The 14,982-nt window shown below is 44.3% G+C and overlaps 1 protein-coding gene across 1 annotated transcript in view; it reads left to right on the top strand.

Annotated features, from left to right (window-relative positions):
• Nucleotides 1–3,907: 3,907 nt before the first annotated feature.
• LOC139376093 (disks large-associated protein 1-like) overlaps nt 3,908–14,982 on the top strand; it is a 72,218-nt gene continuing 61,143 nt past the window's right edge. Inside the window, exon 1 of the mRNA XM_071118273.1 lies at nt 3,908–3,965. The gene's annotated coding sequence lies outside the window, so the exon portion shown is untranslated. The remainder of the gene's footprint in view (nt 3,966–14,982) is intronic.

Genomic DNA, 14,982 nt, shown 5'->3' on the forward strand with positions numbered 1-14,982 from the left:
AACAACTGCTCTTTCCATGACAAACTGACCAGGTGATCCCTTATTGATGTCACCTGTTAAATGCACTTGAATCAGTGTAGATACCGGGAAGGAGACATGGTAAAGAAGGATTTTTAAGCCTTGGGACAATTGAGACATGGAATGTGTATGTGTGCCATTCAGAGGGTGACTGGGCAAGACAAAAGATTTAAGTGCCTTTGAATGGGGTATGGTAGTAGGTGCCAGGGCACCGGTTTGAGTGTGTCAAGAACTGCAACGCTGCTGGATTTTTGATGCTCAACAGTTTCCCATCTGTAACAAGACTGGTCCACCACCCAAAGGACATCCAGCCAACTTGACACAACTGTGGGAAGCATTGGCGGCAACATGGGCCAGCATCCCTGTGGAATGCTTTCGACACCTAGTAGTCCCTGCTCCGACGAATTGAGGCTGTTCTCATGGCAAAATGGGGTGCAACTCAATATTAGGAAGGTGTTCCTAATGTTTTTTTACACTCTGTGTATATTGCTACTTCTGGGACAGCTACTGGTTCAAGAGTTATAAGAGTAAGCGCACTATATTTTACATAGAGTAGGTTTTTAAAGGACCAGAGTTTGGTCTGCTGTGTGGTAAGATTTTTGCCATGGAAAAGAATTGGCGATACTGGTATTGTCCCGGTCCAAGTCAATTGTACGCCGACAGATGTGCTTTTGACGTGCAAACTCATTCCTAGTGTGTGTTTGTCAGTGGTTGGATTTTAATAAGCCAATTTCAAGTCAACAACTTTGTCTTTTAGCGTTCCGTTCCAAAAGATGTTTGCCAGTCGAGTGACAAATTATTTTTGACAAAGAAATTAGTTTGTGAAACAACAGTGCCACAAATCACTTGTGCAGATGATGAAGTACTGCCTGTAAAATCAACCCTGAGAAGAGGGAGAGAGGGGGCCCATTATTAACATCTGAATCCTGAATAGTTCCATTTCATTTCAGCAAGCCATGACACCCACTATCTCAGGTTGTTCTGAAATTGTTTCTGTAGTTCGAAACAGATACTATTGGCATTCCTGAAACATCTGAATCCTAGAAATTAAAATGGTCATTTTGGGTGCAAACAATTAGCTGAAATTTTCCCGAAATCAAATTATATTTCAACTAAATAATGTTTCAGGAATACTAATCGTATCTGTTAATAACTACAGAAATTATTTCATAACAATCTGAGATGGTGGGTGTTGAAATCCTCTTGTGCTTTTTGAGGTGGAACAAACCTCCTTACAGCACAATGATCCCTGGCAGCTGCTATATGCTTCCGTATAGTTCCTTTCTGCTTTTAAACTGCTTTGCCTGCCGCATTGCTCTCTCTCTGCCTCCTTTCTCCTTGCCAGCTAATAATCTAAAATTACATTTTAATTAACTTTGAATTGTACCCACCTTATGCTTTCCTGAGGCCGTTGCTAAGCCTTTCTAAAATCGCCGTGGCCAAGGGAGGTTTCATTTCATACACTTCCCACCAACCGAGGCCTTTATGTGATGTCACATTCACTCAGATTGCCACATAACACACAGCAAAAGCATATGGAAGAGGATAAATGTTACGAGATGGCTATATTGCAACAACTTAAACCAGGAGGACAAAGAACAAGTGGAGGAATCTCCTTCCGCGTCACTTCCCTTTCTCTGTTCTGACATGGCACACAACAAGAGCTTCTTTTACTACCACCTGCAAAGTCTAGCGGAAGTTTGCTTTAAAACAAAACCCCAATTTCTTCACCTTACATCAACGTCCTCCATTAATTCCTTTGCCAGAGTAGCAGACCTTCCATCTCCCACAGAAATTCAATCCGTGTCCCTTCAAATCTGAACATATTGCATTATCCACCCGCAGTTATGTGTTCCCCTAGCCCCTTAGGCAGTGCCATACATCAAGGGCCCTGGCTGTTCTGCTCTACTCTGCTCCTCTGCTGTATCTTCTCATTGTGCCACTGGTTTAATATTCCCCAGCGTCCCGGTGACTGGGTTTGACGCTGCAGCGGGGGGGGGGGGGGGGTAAGCTGCCTCATCACATGAAGTAATAGATAGAGGCTCATAAATGATCCCCATCATTCATAGAGCGCTGAGGCTGGGGAAGAGGCATAATAATAATAAGGAGCAATGCGCGTGCCACGTCCACCTGAGCATCTGTCTTTTTCAGCCGTCTATTTCCTGTTTGAGTGGTGCAACATCCACTTGTCACTTAAATCTCGCAGGTTTGATTGATTTTCATTTTACTCCTGTGACTCTTTCATACGCTTGCTTGTGCATGTCGTCGTCCCCCCCATTAAAGTTACGAAATGTTTGTACTTACCTGTCGAACAGGTAATGGCTGAAATGGGCTCAATGGAATATATTGTCTTTCCAATGTGTCCATAAGAATGCTAAAGCTTCGTCAGGGATTTAACACATCTCAACACTTACATCACAAGAAAGAGAAGAAAGCTACATTTCTTTGGATGGGTGTTCATTTTTTGTGGAATTTGAAATAAGTAATTTGCTACAGTTGAAACTTTAACTAATTAGATGCGCTGAAATGAAAGCAACAACTAAATATGAACACTCGGATTATAATGATATAATGTCTGATCTCACAAACAATGTAAAGTATGTATAGATAGGTGTAATCTAGAGCCAAGCGTGTTGATACTTAAACTGAGGGTGCCATGCTATTGACACACTTGTTTGTAACATAACATGATAACAACAGTAATTAATGAGGCAGTCTAGACAGTGTAGGTGAGTCCAAGTAGGCCTAGACAGAGGATTTTTTGTGTGGTTCCAGTCGTGTTCCATCCTTAATGTTAATGATGACCTTTGCTACAATAAGGGCTGCAAATGGCTGACAATTGAATTAGGCTAAGCTCAATATGAATTCTAACAGCCAGATAACCCTCTTCATGTTAGTGAAAAGAGGGAGATGGGGGGTCTACTTCCCACCTTGTCAAACATGATTTTACATTAGGTATGAATTGAATGAATGAAGTGTTGGGGAATAGATATGGTCAGGAGGACAGGAGAGGGTGGGTTGGACGTGTTAGGGTATGGTTGCAGTGTACTGAAATAAACAGCCTAAACAGTTTTTGTGTGCACTGTTTTGCACTGCATAACCAGGCAACCTCCATGTGCTCCAATCGACTACCAGAACTTATTACTAACCTATTATGACGAGAGAGAGTTGCGTGTGTGCGTCCTTGTGTGTGTGTGTAGTGATTTTGATTGTTACGAACATTTGGGGGCATTGTGGGAGATTGGGAATAGAGAGAATCACAGCACACACCATAAATTCAGCTCATCTGGGAAATCAACACTGCGTTCAAAGTCATTATATCCTTTTTTTGTTGGCAGTTTACAAGTTTATGTTATGGAGTCTCATCAAAGATAACATCTAATGATCAAAGCCAATGATGCTTGTCTGTGTGAATAATAATGTTGCCGGAACAGCGTGTGCTGTGTTACATCCGAGGGCTAGGGGGACTGGCGATGTGTAATCAGGGACATGTTCTTTTTAGACCTTGGGCAAAGCTGGGGCTTATCTCAAATTGTACTCGTGGCTCCTCTTTCAGAACAAAGGGCTGTGGAGTAACGGCTGAAGAAGCTATTTCATAATTTAGCTGTGGTATCTCTGTCTGCACCACTGTACTGTAGCTGGCCAAATTAGCATGAAGGAATTCAAGTGTCAGTGCGTCCAACTATCACTTCAGGATTTCTGATTGCGCAACTGGCTCGGTGTGAACCCTGTGTCATCTGAACTGAAAATTCAATTGAATTGACTTTTTAAAAATGTAAAAATAGACAGTGTGTTGTTTCATGAGACATCTCTAATACATCCTAATGAAATGACCCTTTCTGTTTGTTTGCTTTTGTCTTTTCCAGTGGACTATATCGGTGTGAAGGCTAACACACAGTGATTCTGATGCCTTTCAGACAACAATCTACGATGGGGAATTGAAGAGGGTGAGTAGGATCACTAACGGTTAATCAAGAGTTTGTTTAGGGTTAATTGAAATGTATACATGTGTACATTATATTGACTGTGGCCACTGGCTAGGTCAGACCAGACTAAACACATTTATCTTCACTTGAAGCCATTCAGCCAAACAACCCCTCAGCCTCATACCCACTCGATCATAGATACGTACCGCAATTCTTATATTTTAAAGGGGAAGAGGGGTGATAAAGGATCATGACAGGGACCTCTAAAGGCCTGGGGCAGAAATCAGAACAGACTTTCCAGTGGTAGCTGGAGGTATAAAGTAACACTTCAAAATGCTGGTCACAGAAAGGTGAGGCCAAAGCGACAGGCAGATGACTGACCTGGCAGTCAGAGCTGTCAGTTTGGCCCAGTGTAACACGGGGGAGTGAGAGACAACAGACAGACAACAGGAGCAAAGTGACGCACAGAGGCTCTGCAGCAGCCTGGGACAGCCTGGTCAAAAGCAGTGCGGTAAATAGAGAATAGGGTGCCATTTGGGACACAGACAGGGTCTGGTAGCAGGGAGAGAGGCCAGTTAACCTCACATTGCACGTGTCTGGATGATAGTCTTCTTAGTTCTTTATATCACCGCAACCAATGCCATGAGAATATCAAGTATGATATGTTTTGAAGGGAAAGCCTGCAGCTAAACAACAAATTGTAGCTGTGGATGAAATGGAGATCATGATCATCATGATGTCCCGGGATGGAGTAAAGAAACAAGCTTTTAGCTATGACACACTGAGCTGGTGAGGAGAGGAGTGGGGTGGAGAGGAGCCAAGAAGAGAGAAAGGGTGTAAACCGTCTGATCAGAACCACAGCAGGGCAGCATTCTCAATTCAGTTTGAAGACTACAGTGGAGAGGACCCGTAAGTGAACATCAGAGGGCTTTCACACTGTCTCATAATATTCACTGCCTCTTTTAACAGCTGCGCACACAACCTTAATTTTTATGTTGCCCTGCATTGGCTCTACCCCATGTGTTTTCACAGCTGACCCTTGCAATTTGATTGGTTGTGCCAAGTTAACAGTACACATTTGTGTCAGAATTCTCCCTAAGCGACTCCATCAACCGCTTTTGGGTCTGTGGTTAAAAAATTTAAAGTAAAAAACAAAAATCTTGCTTCCAGCAGTTTCAGCTGTGATGTTTTTTTTCCTAAGTGCACCAGAAGGTGAAACGTAGTGCAAAAGGCACTCACTTGGAATCTGTACTCCATTCGCCCCTGGCGAAAACACTGCTCATTAAATCTTAAGAGAAATGGTGTATTTTTTTATTTTTAGTGGTGTTATTTCTGGGAGGGGCAGAGATCTGATGATAAAGTAGATAGTGGATTAGATGAGAAGGAAGCATGAACAACAATTATTGTTGGATTATACATGTTAGAAATCTAAGGGTTTTGGGCTGGTAGTAATGTATTTACAGTAGAATTTGCTGTAGAAGCATGATGAGTGGAAGCATAAAATAAAACCCTGCCTATAATATATTCAAAAACTGTACTCAAGTACTGTAGCTTCGCTGTATGGCAGCTTGGAAAGCAGTCCCAAGACATATGTTTGACGAGTTGATGACAAGCATAATACGTTACTGTGGGTGTCTGTCTGCTTTACAACTGATGCTGCTCACTTGACATCAGCTCACTCTGTCATACTTAAGCAATAAGGCCCAAGGGGGTGTGGTATATGGCCAATACACCACGGCTAAGTGCGGTTCTTACGCACCACGCAACACGGACTGCCTGGACACAGCCCTTAGCTGTGGTGTACTGGCCATATATCACAAACCCCCGAGGTGCCTTATTGCTATTATAAAGTGGTTACAAACAGAATTTGAGCAGTAAAAATAAGTGTTTTGTCATACACATGGTATACCACGGCTGTCGGCCAATCAGCATTCAGGGCTCAAACCACCCAGTTTGTAATGCTAATTTTATCATGGCATTGTTGAATAGTCGTTTCTGATTGGCTTGAAGGGCATTCTAGAGTGTGCATTACCTTCCTATAACGCACAGTATATTTACAAAAATTACTTTAAAAAAATGTTTTGCGACAAATACGTTTTTTTTTTTTTTTTATCAGTTCGTATATTTGAGTTTAACCACTTTGTTGTATTATTTGGTCTGTCTTTTTCAGGTGGATTAAACTGAAATTTCAACCAACTTTCTAAGGCTAGTTTAAAAACTAACAATATTTTGGAGATTTCATTTTCATATAACTGAAAGTGAGCTGAATAAAGGGAAAAAGGCCATTCTTGAGCATGGGGTGAGACATTCTTACTAATTTACTAGAGAACCATTTCGGATTTAGGTATAACTTTTGTATGACTGATGCCTTTAGTGAGAGGTCTAATGCTTTAATATTGATCATTTCTGTCCTCCAAATTCATATTTGTTATATAAATAGGCCCTTTTTAATTTGTCTTGCTTGCCATTCCATATAAAATTGAATATTTTTTTCTTCATATAATTTAAAAAGCAGCTCACTAGGTGTAGGCAAAACCATAAGCAAATATGGTAAGCAAATTCAAAATCAGCTATGAAAACCAGTCCTGGTTTCCCCGATATTTCATAGTAGTCACGCCCTGGCCATAGAGAGGCTTTTTATTCTCTATTTTGGTTAGGACAGGGTGTGACTAGGGTGGGCATTCTATGTTCTTTTTTCTATGTTTTTGTATTTCTTTGTTTTTGGCCGGGTATGGTTCTCAATCAGGGACAGCGGTCTGCCGTTGTCTCTGATTGAGAACCATACTTAGGTAGGTCTTGCCCACATGGGTTTTGTGGGGAGTTGTTTTCTGTTTCGTATCTGTACCAGACAGGACTGTTTCGGTTATTATTTTTGTCATTTTCGTATTTAGTGTTCAGTTGCTAATAAATTAATTATGAACACGTACCACGCTGCACCTTGGTCCTCACCTTCTTCCACCAACGGCCGTGACAATAGTATGTTTCCAGTACTTGTCTTATATTATCTCCAATGTATCGTTGAAGTATAAAAACCTGTCTGATTTTGGATTAATAATATCCGACAATAACTTTTTTAATTCTATGCGCTAATCATTTTGCTAAAGTTTTTGTGAGAGGCCTCCAGTTTTGTAAATAGACTGGATCTTTATATTTCCAATTTGAACCCTGTTTCCGTAATAATGAAATCAGACGACCTTGTTGAGTGTCTGACATTCTACCATGTATAGATGAGTGGTTAGAACATGCTAATAACGGTCCTCTGAGTATACCTCCACTTGTATACCATCCAGCCCTGGAGTTTTCCCGGTCTTTAGTTGCATCAAGAAGTTCCTCCTCTGTAATTTGTCCTTCACATGAGTCTTTCTGTACAGCTGTTAATTTGACATTATTAATAGAAAAAACATCTATACAATTAGCTTAGTTAGAGGAGATGGTGGAGACTGAAACAAAAACATATGCTTAAAGTACTTTACTTCCTCTTTCAAAATATTGTTTGGTGAAAATGGGTGACTGACATTTGTAACAAGTTTCAGTAAATTATTTTTGGTAGCATTTAGTGCATTTGGTGCAAAGTTTGCTTTATTTTTAAAAATATATTGCACTTTTCTTGATAAAGTTCCTACATTTCTTTTTGTTTTTCCTCTAACTTATTCTGAGCCTCTATGGTACTGTTTTTATTGCTATCTATGTGTACTGTTAATCCTTCCATTTCCTTAGATGAGTACTGAATTTCATGGCCTCTAAAGGCACATAAGTGTCCCATACAATAAGGGGGATCTGCTGTACCTACGTTATTGCGGAAAAAGTCAGTTATCATCCAGTAGGCTTGATTTCCAATATCCTCGCCCCTCGTGTAAATTCTATAGTTAATTCTTACATGTTCAATATTTGAGCTGCTTATGAAAGCAAAAGTCAAATGGAAAACATTGTTAAATTAAATGTTCATAGTTGCAAGCTAGGACTGATGGTTTGGTTAGCTAAACTAGCAATAGTTTTTTTGTTACCAAGGCAACTACTGTTCTATCTAGTAAGCTTGCTAGCTACTTCAGTGGATGTTGAACACATTTCTAGCGGTAAATGTGTGAAATTATAGCCATGATATCAAAGGGATAATCAACTCGAGGCTTTATGCGTTCTCTGGAAAAGAATCCATGGAAGGTTACTTCTACTCCACTAGCGCATCGTGGAACACACTTTCCAAGTCGTTCATTATTTTCCAAAGAATACATAGCCCTTCTTTTATTATTCCTTACATATTATATAGTTGAAGACCAGTGGCAGTCGGTTCTGTTTAAAATGAGGGAGGACAAAAAAAATGTTTAATGCGCATGGCCTTATTTCTATTACACAATATTGGATGACTGTCATTCATATTCCAATCACCCAGTAACATCAATAGGTTTAGGCTACTACATGATACTCACATTTTCCCTATACCCATCATGAGGTTGCTATAACCTACTCTATGAATGAAAGTTTACAACGTAGGTGCACAGGTCAAGAGAAAAAATTGAGGCGACAGACAGTGACACATGGACAGACAGTGACACATTCAATACCGCCTTGCACACTCTTGCCTGCATCTAGCTGATCTAGGCTGTAATCATTAGTCCAACAGTTGCAAACGAGAGTTTCTATTGGACAATATCCGGAATTTTTATCCCTGTTTAGTTACGTTTGCTTCTGTTTAAGAAACGTTTTTCAACAGAATCAGGGGGAATGAATACCCCCCAGTTCACTTTCATAGCAGCCATGTTTTATTGCTTCTTGCATCTATGCGCTTTTCTCCTCACATTTTCCCTTCGTTTGTGGACTTCAATGCACAAAACATCAGCAGTATCTGACCATGCAAAAAAAAACTTTCCAAGCCAAAACATATCATATCCACTACACACAGCTTACATCTTTGTCACCATATTAGCTAAAGTAATGTCATTGTTAACATAGCTAATATAATTAATGTGTTAGTAAACCCTCAACAATCATGCAGTAACGTTCGTGTATAGTCAGTAAGCAGTTTAGCATTTACACCACTCTACACACCCTACACACCCTGCCTCTCCCTGTTCGGGCGGTGCTCGGCGGTCGTCGTCGAAGGCCTACTAGCTGCCACCGATCCATTTTTAGTTTGTGTCTGTTGTTATCACCTGTGTCTGATTAGTTAATTTTCGTGAGTTTATTAACCTCCGCTGCCTGCTAGTCTTTGTCCAGGATTATTTTGCTGTGTTAATTCTGTTAGGGGTGTGTGTTTGAGCCACAGGGTTTTTTCCCTCACAGTTGTTGTACCATTGGTACTGTGTTAGGAGTAGAGGTTTCTCCGCCATGTGTTTCGTGATTTTCCCCGCCTGTTGTTGGTGGGTTGGGACTTATATTAAACAGCTGTGTAAACTGGAATTCCTTGCTCTCCTGCTCCTGACTCCCGCACCGTAATGAAATGGAGTCAGCAGAAACTGACAACACCACACCACCATTCTCCACCGTCTGGGGACCGCCATGGATCAGGTGATGGTGACGATGGAAAGATGCTAGAGGGGTGGCCTTCCTACCCCTCCACCAGCCACACTACAACCAACACCACCACCTTCTCCGATGTCGTCTGGCCCCAGCGGTATTCGGCTCGCGCTCACGAGGGAGTGAGCTAGCATGCAGAGACGCCACCCTCACCCTGGACCAGCTAGTGGACATGTCCATAAGGTTGGACAACTTGCTGGCTACACGCGGGCGTCCGGATTGGGTCCTGTTGGTTCCATTCCCCAGCGCCTCCACGCCAACCCCCATGGAGTTAGGGGGTGCTGCAGCGAAGGCGGCCGGAGGAGGAGCCCCTTCCTGCACTAGGTGTGGTCGGAGAAGGCACACTGCCGACCGGTGCTGGAGGGACTCGTCTGGGAGTCGAGACGGCAGGACGAGCACTTTTCGGACATCCCAGGTGAGTCAGCACCAGGCTCACCCAGAGCCCCCTGTTGGTCACATGTATGTGTTGATTTCTTTCCCTGAGTTTTCCCCCCATTCCCAGCATTAGGCGCTAGTAGATTCAGGCACAGCGGGGAATTTTATGGACCATAGTTTCGCGCATAGGTTAGGGATTCCCCTGGTTCAGATGGACAAACCCTTCCCCGTGCACTCCCTAGATAGTCGAGAATTAGGGTCAGGGAGGCCACGGCTCCACTGGACATGGTTACGCAGGGGGGTCATGAGGAGAGAATTAGTCTCTTCCTCATTGATTCCCCTGCGTTTCCAGTGGTGGTGGGGATTCCCTGGTTGGCCTTTCACAACCCCACTATTTCGTGGCAACAGAGGGCTTTAAAGGGGTGGTCAGACGAGTGTTCAGGTAGGTGTGTGGGAGTTTCCATCGGTGCAACGACGGTGGAGAGTCCAGACCAAATCTCCACCGTGCGCATTCCCCCCTAATATGCCGATTTGGCTATCGCCTTCTGTAAAAAAAAAGAGGGTGACCACCATCGATGAGGGCATTGTGCGATAAACCTCCAGGAAAACGCTGCACTTCCCAGGAGTCACGTGTATCCCCTGTCACAGGAGGAGACTGTGGCTATGGAAACATATGTCTCTGAATCTCTGAGGCATTCACGTCACCCACCTCCTCAAGTTTATTTTTTGTGAAGGAGGGAGGTCTGTGTTCATGCATTGCCTATAGAGGTCTAAATTCTATTACTGTGGGGTACAGTTACCCGCTACCTCTCATCGCTACGGCGATTGAGTCATTTCACGGAGCACGCTTTTCCACAAAACTGGATATCAGGAGCGCGTATAACTTGGTGTGTATCCGGGAGGGAGATGAGTGGAAGACAGAGTTTAGTACCACATCCTGCCATTATAAGTACCTCGTCATGCCGTATGGGTTGAAGAATGCCCCAGCCGTCTTCCAATCGTTTGTAGACGAGATTCTCAGGGACCTGCACGGGCAGGGTATGGTGGCTTATATCGATGACATTCTGATATATTTGCCGCGCATGTGTCTCTGGTGCGCAGAGTACTTGGAGGACTGTTGGAGCATGACCTATACGTCAAGGCTGAGAATTCCCAACAGGCCGTGTCCTTCCTGGGGTATCGCATTTCCACATCAGGGTTGGTGATGGAGTGTGACCGCATTGCAGCCGTGCGTAATTGGCCGACTCCCACCACGGTAAAGGAGGTGCAGCGGTTTTTAGGGTTTGCCAATTACTACCGGAGGTTTATCCAGGGTTTTTGGGCAGGTGGCTGCTCCCATTACTTCACTGCTGAAGGGGGGACCGGTGCGTCTGCGATGGTCGGCTGAGGCGGACAGAGCATTTTGTCGCTTGAGGACTGTTTACCGAGGCTCCCGTGTTGGCGCATCCGGATCCCTCTTTGGCATTCATAGTGGATTTGGACGCATCCGAGGCTGGGATTGGAGCCATGTTCTCACAGCGCTCTGGCGCGCCACTGAAGCTCCGCCCCTGCGCTTTCTTTTCGAGGAAGCTCAGCCCAGCGGAGCAGAACTATGACGTGATGGACCGGGAGTTGCTGGTTGTCGTAAAAGCTCTGAAGGTGTGGAGACATTGGCTTCAGGGGGCTCAAAACCCTTTTCTCATCTGGACTGACCACCGTAATCTGGAGTACATCAGGGCGGCGAGGAGACTGAACCCTCGCCAGGCAAGGTGGGCCATGTTTTTCACCAGATTCCGATTTAGGATATCGTATAGACCAGGGTCCCAGAACGCTAAGGCAGATTTACTGTCCCGTCTTAATGATACAGAGGAGCGGTCCATCGATCCCACCCCCATACTTCCGGCCTCTTGTCTGGTGGCACCGGTGGTATGGGAGGTGGACATGGACATCAAGCGGGCATCTCGGTCAGAGCCTACTCCACTTCAGTGCCCAGCTGGACGGAAGTACGTCCCGCTTGGTGTTCGCGACAGGTTGATTCGGTGGGCTCACATGTTACCCTCTTCTGGTCATCCGGGTATCGATAGGACGGTGCGACGCCTTAGGGGGAAGTACTGGTGGGCCACTTTAGCTAAGGGCGTGAGGGTTTGTCTCTTCCTGTTCGGTGTGCGCTCAGTGCAAGGCTCCTAGGCACCTGCCCAGAGGGAAGTTACAACCCCTCCCCGTTCCACTGCTGCCTTGGTCACACCTGTCGGTGGACTTCCTGACCGATCTTCCTCCGTCTCAGGGCAACACAACGATCTTGGTCGGGGTGGATCGGTCCTGTTATCTCCTTTTGCCCGGTCTCCCTACGGCCCTACAGACTGTGGAGGCCCTGTTTACACACGTCTTCCGGCACTACGGGGTGCCTGAGGACATAGTTTCTGATCGGGGTCCCCAGTTCACGTCCCGGGTTTGGAGGGCGTTCATGGACCGTCTGGTGGTCTCGGTCAGCCTAACCTCTGGTTTTCACCCCGAGAGTAATTGGCAGGTGGAGTTAGTTAACCAGGATATGGGTAGGGGAGTGGGCGAGGTACGTTCCATGGGCAGAGATGGCTCAGAACTCACTCCGCCACTCTTCAACTAACCTTTCACCCTTTCAGTGCGTGTTGGGGTATCAGCCAGGTCCTGGTACCATGGCATCCGAGCCAGACCGAGGCTCCTGTGGTGGAGGTATAGGTGAAGCGTTCGAAGGAGACCTGGGAGGCCGTCCACGGGCACTTGAAATGGTCCGAAGGGCAGCAGAAAGCAAGCGCTGTCCGCCACCGCAGAACACCGGGCCCTGCCGGAAGCTGGGTCCGCGGTTTGTGGGGCCATTTAAAGTCCTGAGGAGAATAAACGAGGTGTGTTATAGGTTACAGCTCCCCCTTATTACCGTATTAACCCCTCGTTTCATGTGTCTCTCCTCAGGGCGGTGGTAGCTGGTCCGCTTCAGGAAGCTGAGGTGCGGGAGGTCCCTCCGCCCCCCCTGGACATCGAGGGTGCTCCGGCGTATGCAGTGCGATCCATGCTGGATTCCAGGCATCAGGTGAGGGGCCTGCAGTACCTCGTGGATTGGGAGGGGTACGGTCCGGAGGAGATCTGCTGGGTGCCGGTGGAGGACGTCTTGGATCCATCTCTGCTGAGTGAGTTTCACCGCCTCCATCCGGATCGCCCTGCACCTCGTCCTCCGGGTCGTCCTCTAGGCGCGCGTCAAGAGGGGGGTACTGTCACGACTTCCACCGAAGGTGGCTCCTCTCCCTGTTCTGGCGGTGCTCTGCGGTCGTCGTCGCCGGCTAACTAGCTGCCACTGATCCATTTTTCCTTTTAGTTTGTGTCTGTTGTTATCACCTGTGTCTGATTAGTTCATTTCGATGAGTTTATTAACCTCTGCTGCCTGCTAGCCTTTGTCCAGGATTATTTTGCTGTGTTAGCTCTGTTAGAGGTGCGTGTTTGCGCCACAGGGTTTTTTCCCACAGTCGTTGTACCATTGGTACTGTGTTAGGAGTAGAGGTTTCTCCTCCGTGTGTTTCATGATTTTCCCTGCCTGTTGTTGATGGGTTGGAACTTATATTAAACGACTGTGCAAACTGGAATTCCTTGCTCTCCAGACTCCTGCACCTACCGCTTCTTAGGAGGCACCTAACACACCCCTTGCACAGTCTTTCACAAAAAAAATTATTACATTTGATATACACAACCTAATCAACGTTTTCAAAGTGAAAGAAAAATTATAGAACATTGTCCAATTGAATTAAAAGTTAAAAAGGAAGATGTCTTGATTGCGTATGTCTTCCTACCCAAGAGTTAATACTTAGTAGAAGCATATTTGGCAGCCATTACAGCTGTGAATAATTTTGAATGAATAAGATTCTACTAACTTTGTACAACTCTTAGGGAAACATATACTAATCCAAAATAGTAATGCAAAATGCAACAATTTCAAAGATTTTATTTATTTATTTATTTTTATATCACCTTTATTTAACCAGGTAGGCAAGTTGAGAACAAGTTCTCATTTACAATTGCAACCTGGCCAAGATAAAGGAAAGCAGTTCGACACATACAACAACACAGTTACACATGGAGTAAAACAAACATACAGTCAATAATACAGTAGAAAGTAAGTCTATATACAATGTGAGCAAATGAGGTGAGATGGGAGGTAAAGGCAAAAAGAAAAAAAAGGCCATGGTGGCGAAGTAAATACAATATATCAAGTAAAACACTGGAATGGTACATTTGCAGTAGAAGAATGTGCAAGGTGGAGATAGAAATAATGGGGTGCAAAGGAGCAAAATAAATACAGTAGGGGGAGAGGTTGTTGTTTGGGCTAAACCATAGATGGGCTATGTACAGGTGCAGTAATCTGTGAGCTGCTCTGACAGCTGGTGCTTAAAGCTAGTGAGGGAGATAAGTGTTTCCAGTTTCAGAGATTTTTGTAGTTCGTTCTGAGTTACAGTTCATATAAGGAAATCAGTCAATTTAAAAAAATTAGGCCCTTATCTAGGGATTTCACTTGACTGGGAATCCAGATATGCATCTATTGGTCACAGATACCTTAAAAATAATGGGCCTCACAATGGGCCTCGTCACGGTATCTTTGTGCATTAAAATGGCTATCAATAAAATGCAATTGTGTTCATTGTACGTAGCTTATGCCTGCCCATAACATAACCCCACTGCCACCATGATGCACTCTGTTCACAATGTTTACATCAGCAAACCGCTTTCCCACACGACGCTGATTGGACATACTGCCAAATTCTCTAAAATTATGTTGGAGGCAGTTTATGGTAGAGAAATTAACATAAAATTATCTGGAAACAGCTCTGGGGGACATTCCTGCAGTCATCTTGCCAATTGCACACTCCCTCAAAACTTGAGACATCTGTGGCATTGTTGTGTGACACAACTGCAGCATGGATCCATAATAAATACAAATACCCGATAATGTCAGTGGAATTATGTTTTTAGAAATGTTTACAAATTAATTTTAAAATGAAGAGCTGAAATGTCTTACGTCAATAAGTATTCAACCCCTTTGTTATGGCAAGCCTAAATAAGTTCAGTTGTAAAAATCTCCCTAACAAGTCACATAATACGTTTCATGGACTCACTCTTTGTGCAGTAATGGTGTTTAACATGATTTTTGAAT

The sequence above is a fragment of the Oncorhynchus clarkii genome, chromosome 20, assembly GCF_045791955.1.
Source record: "Oncorhynchus clarkii lewisi isolate Uvic-CL-2024 chromosome 20, UVic_Ocla_1.0, whole genome shotgun sequence".
Taxonomy (NCBI): domain Eukaryota; kingdom Metazoa; phylum Chordata; class Actinopteri; order Salmoniformes; family Salmonidae; genus Oncorhynchus; species Oncorhynchus clarkii.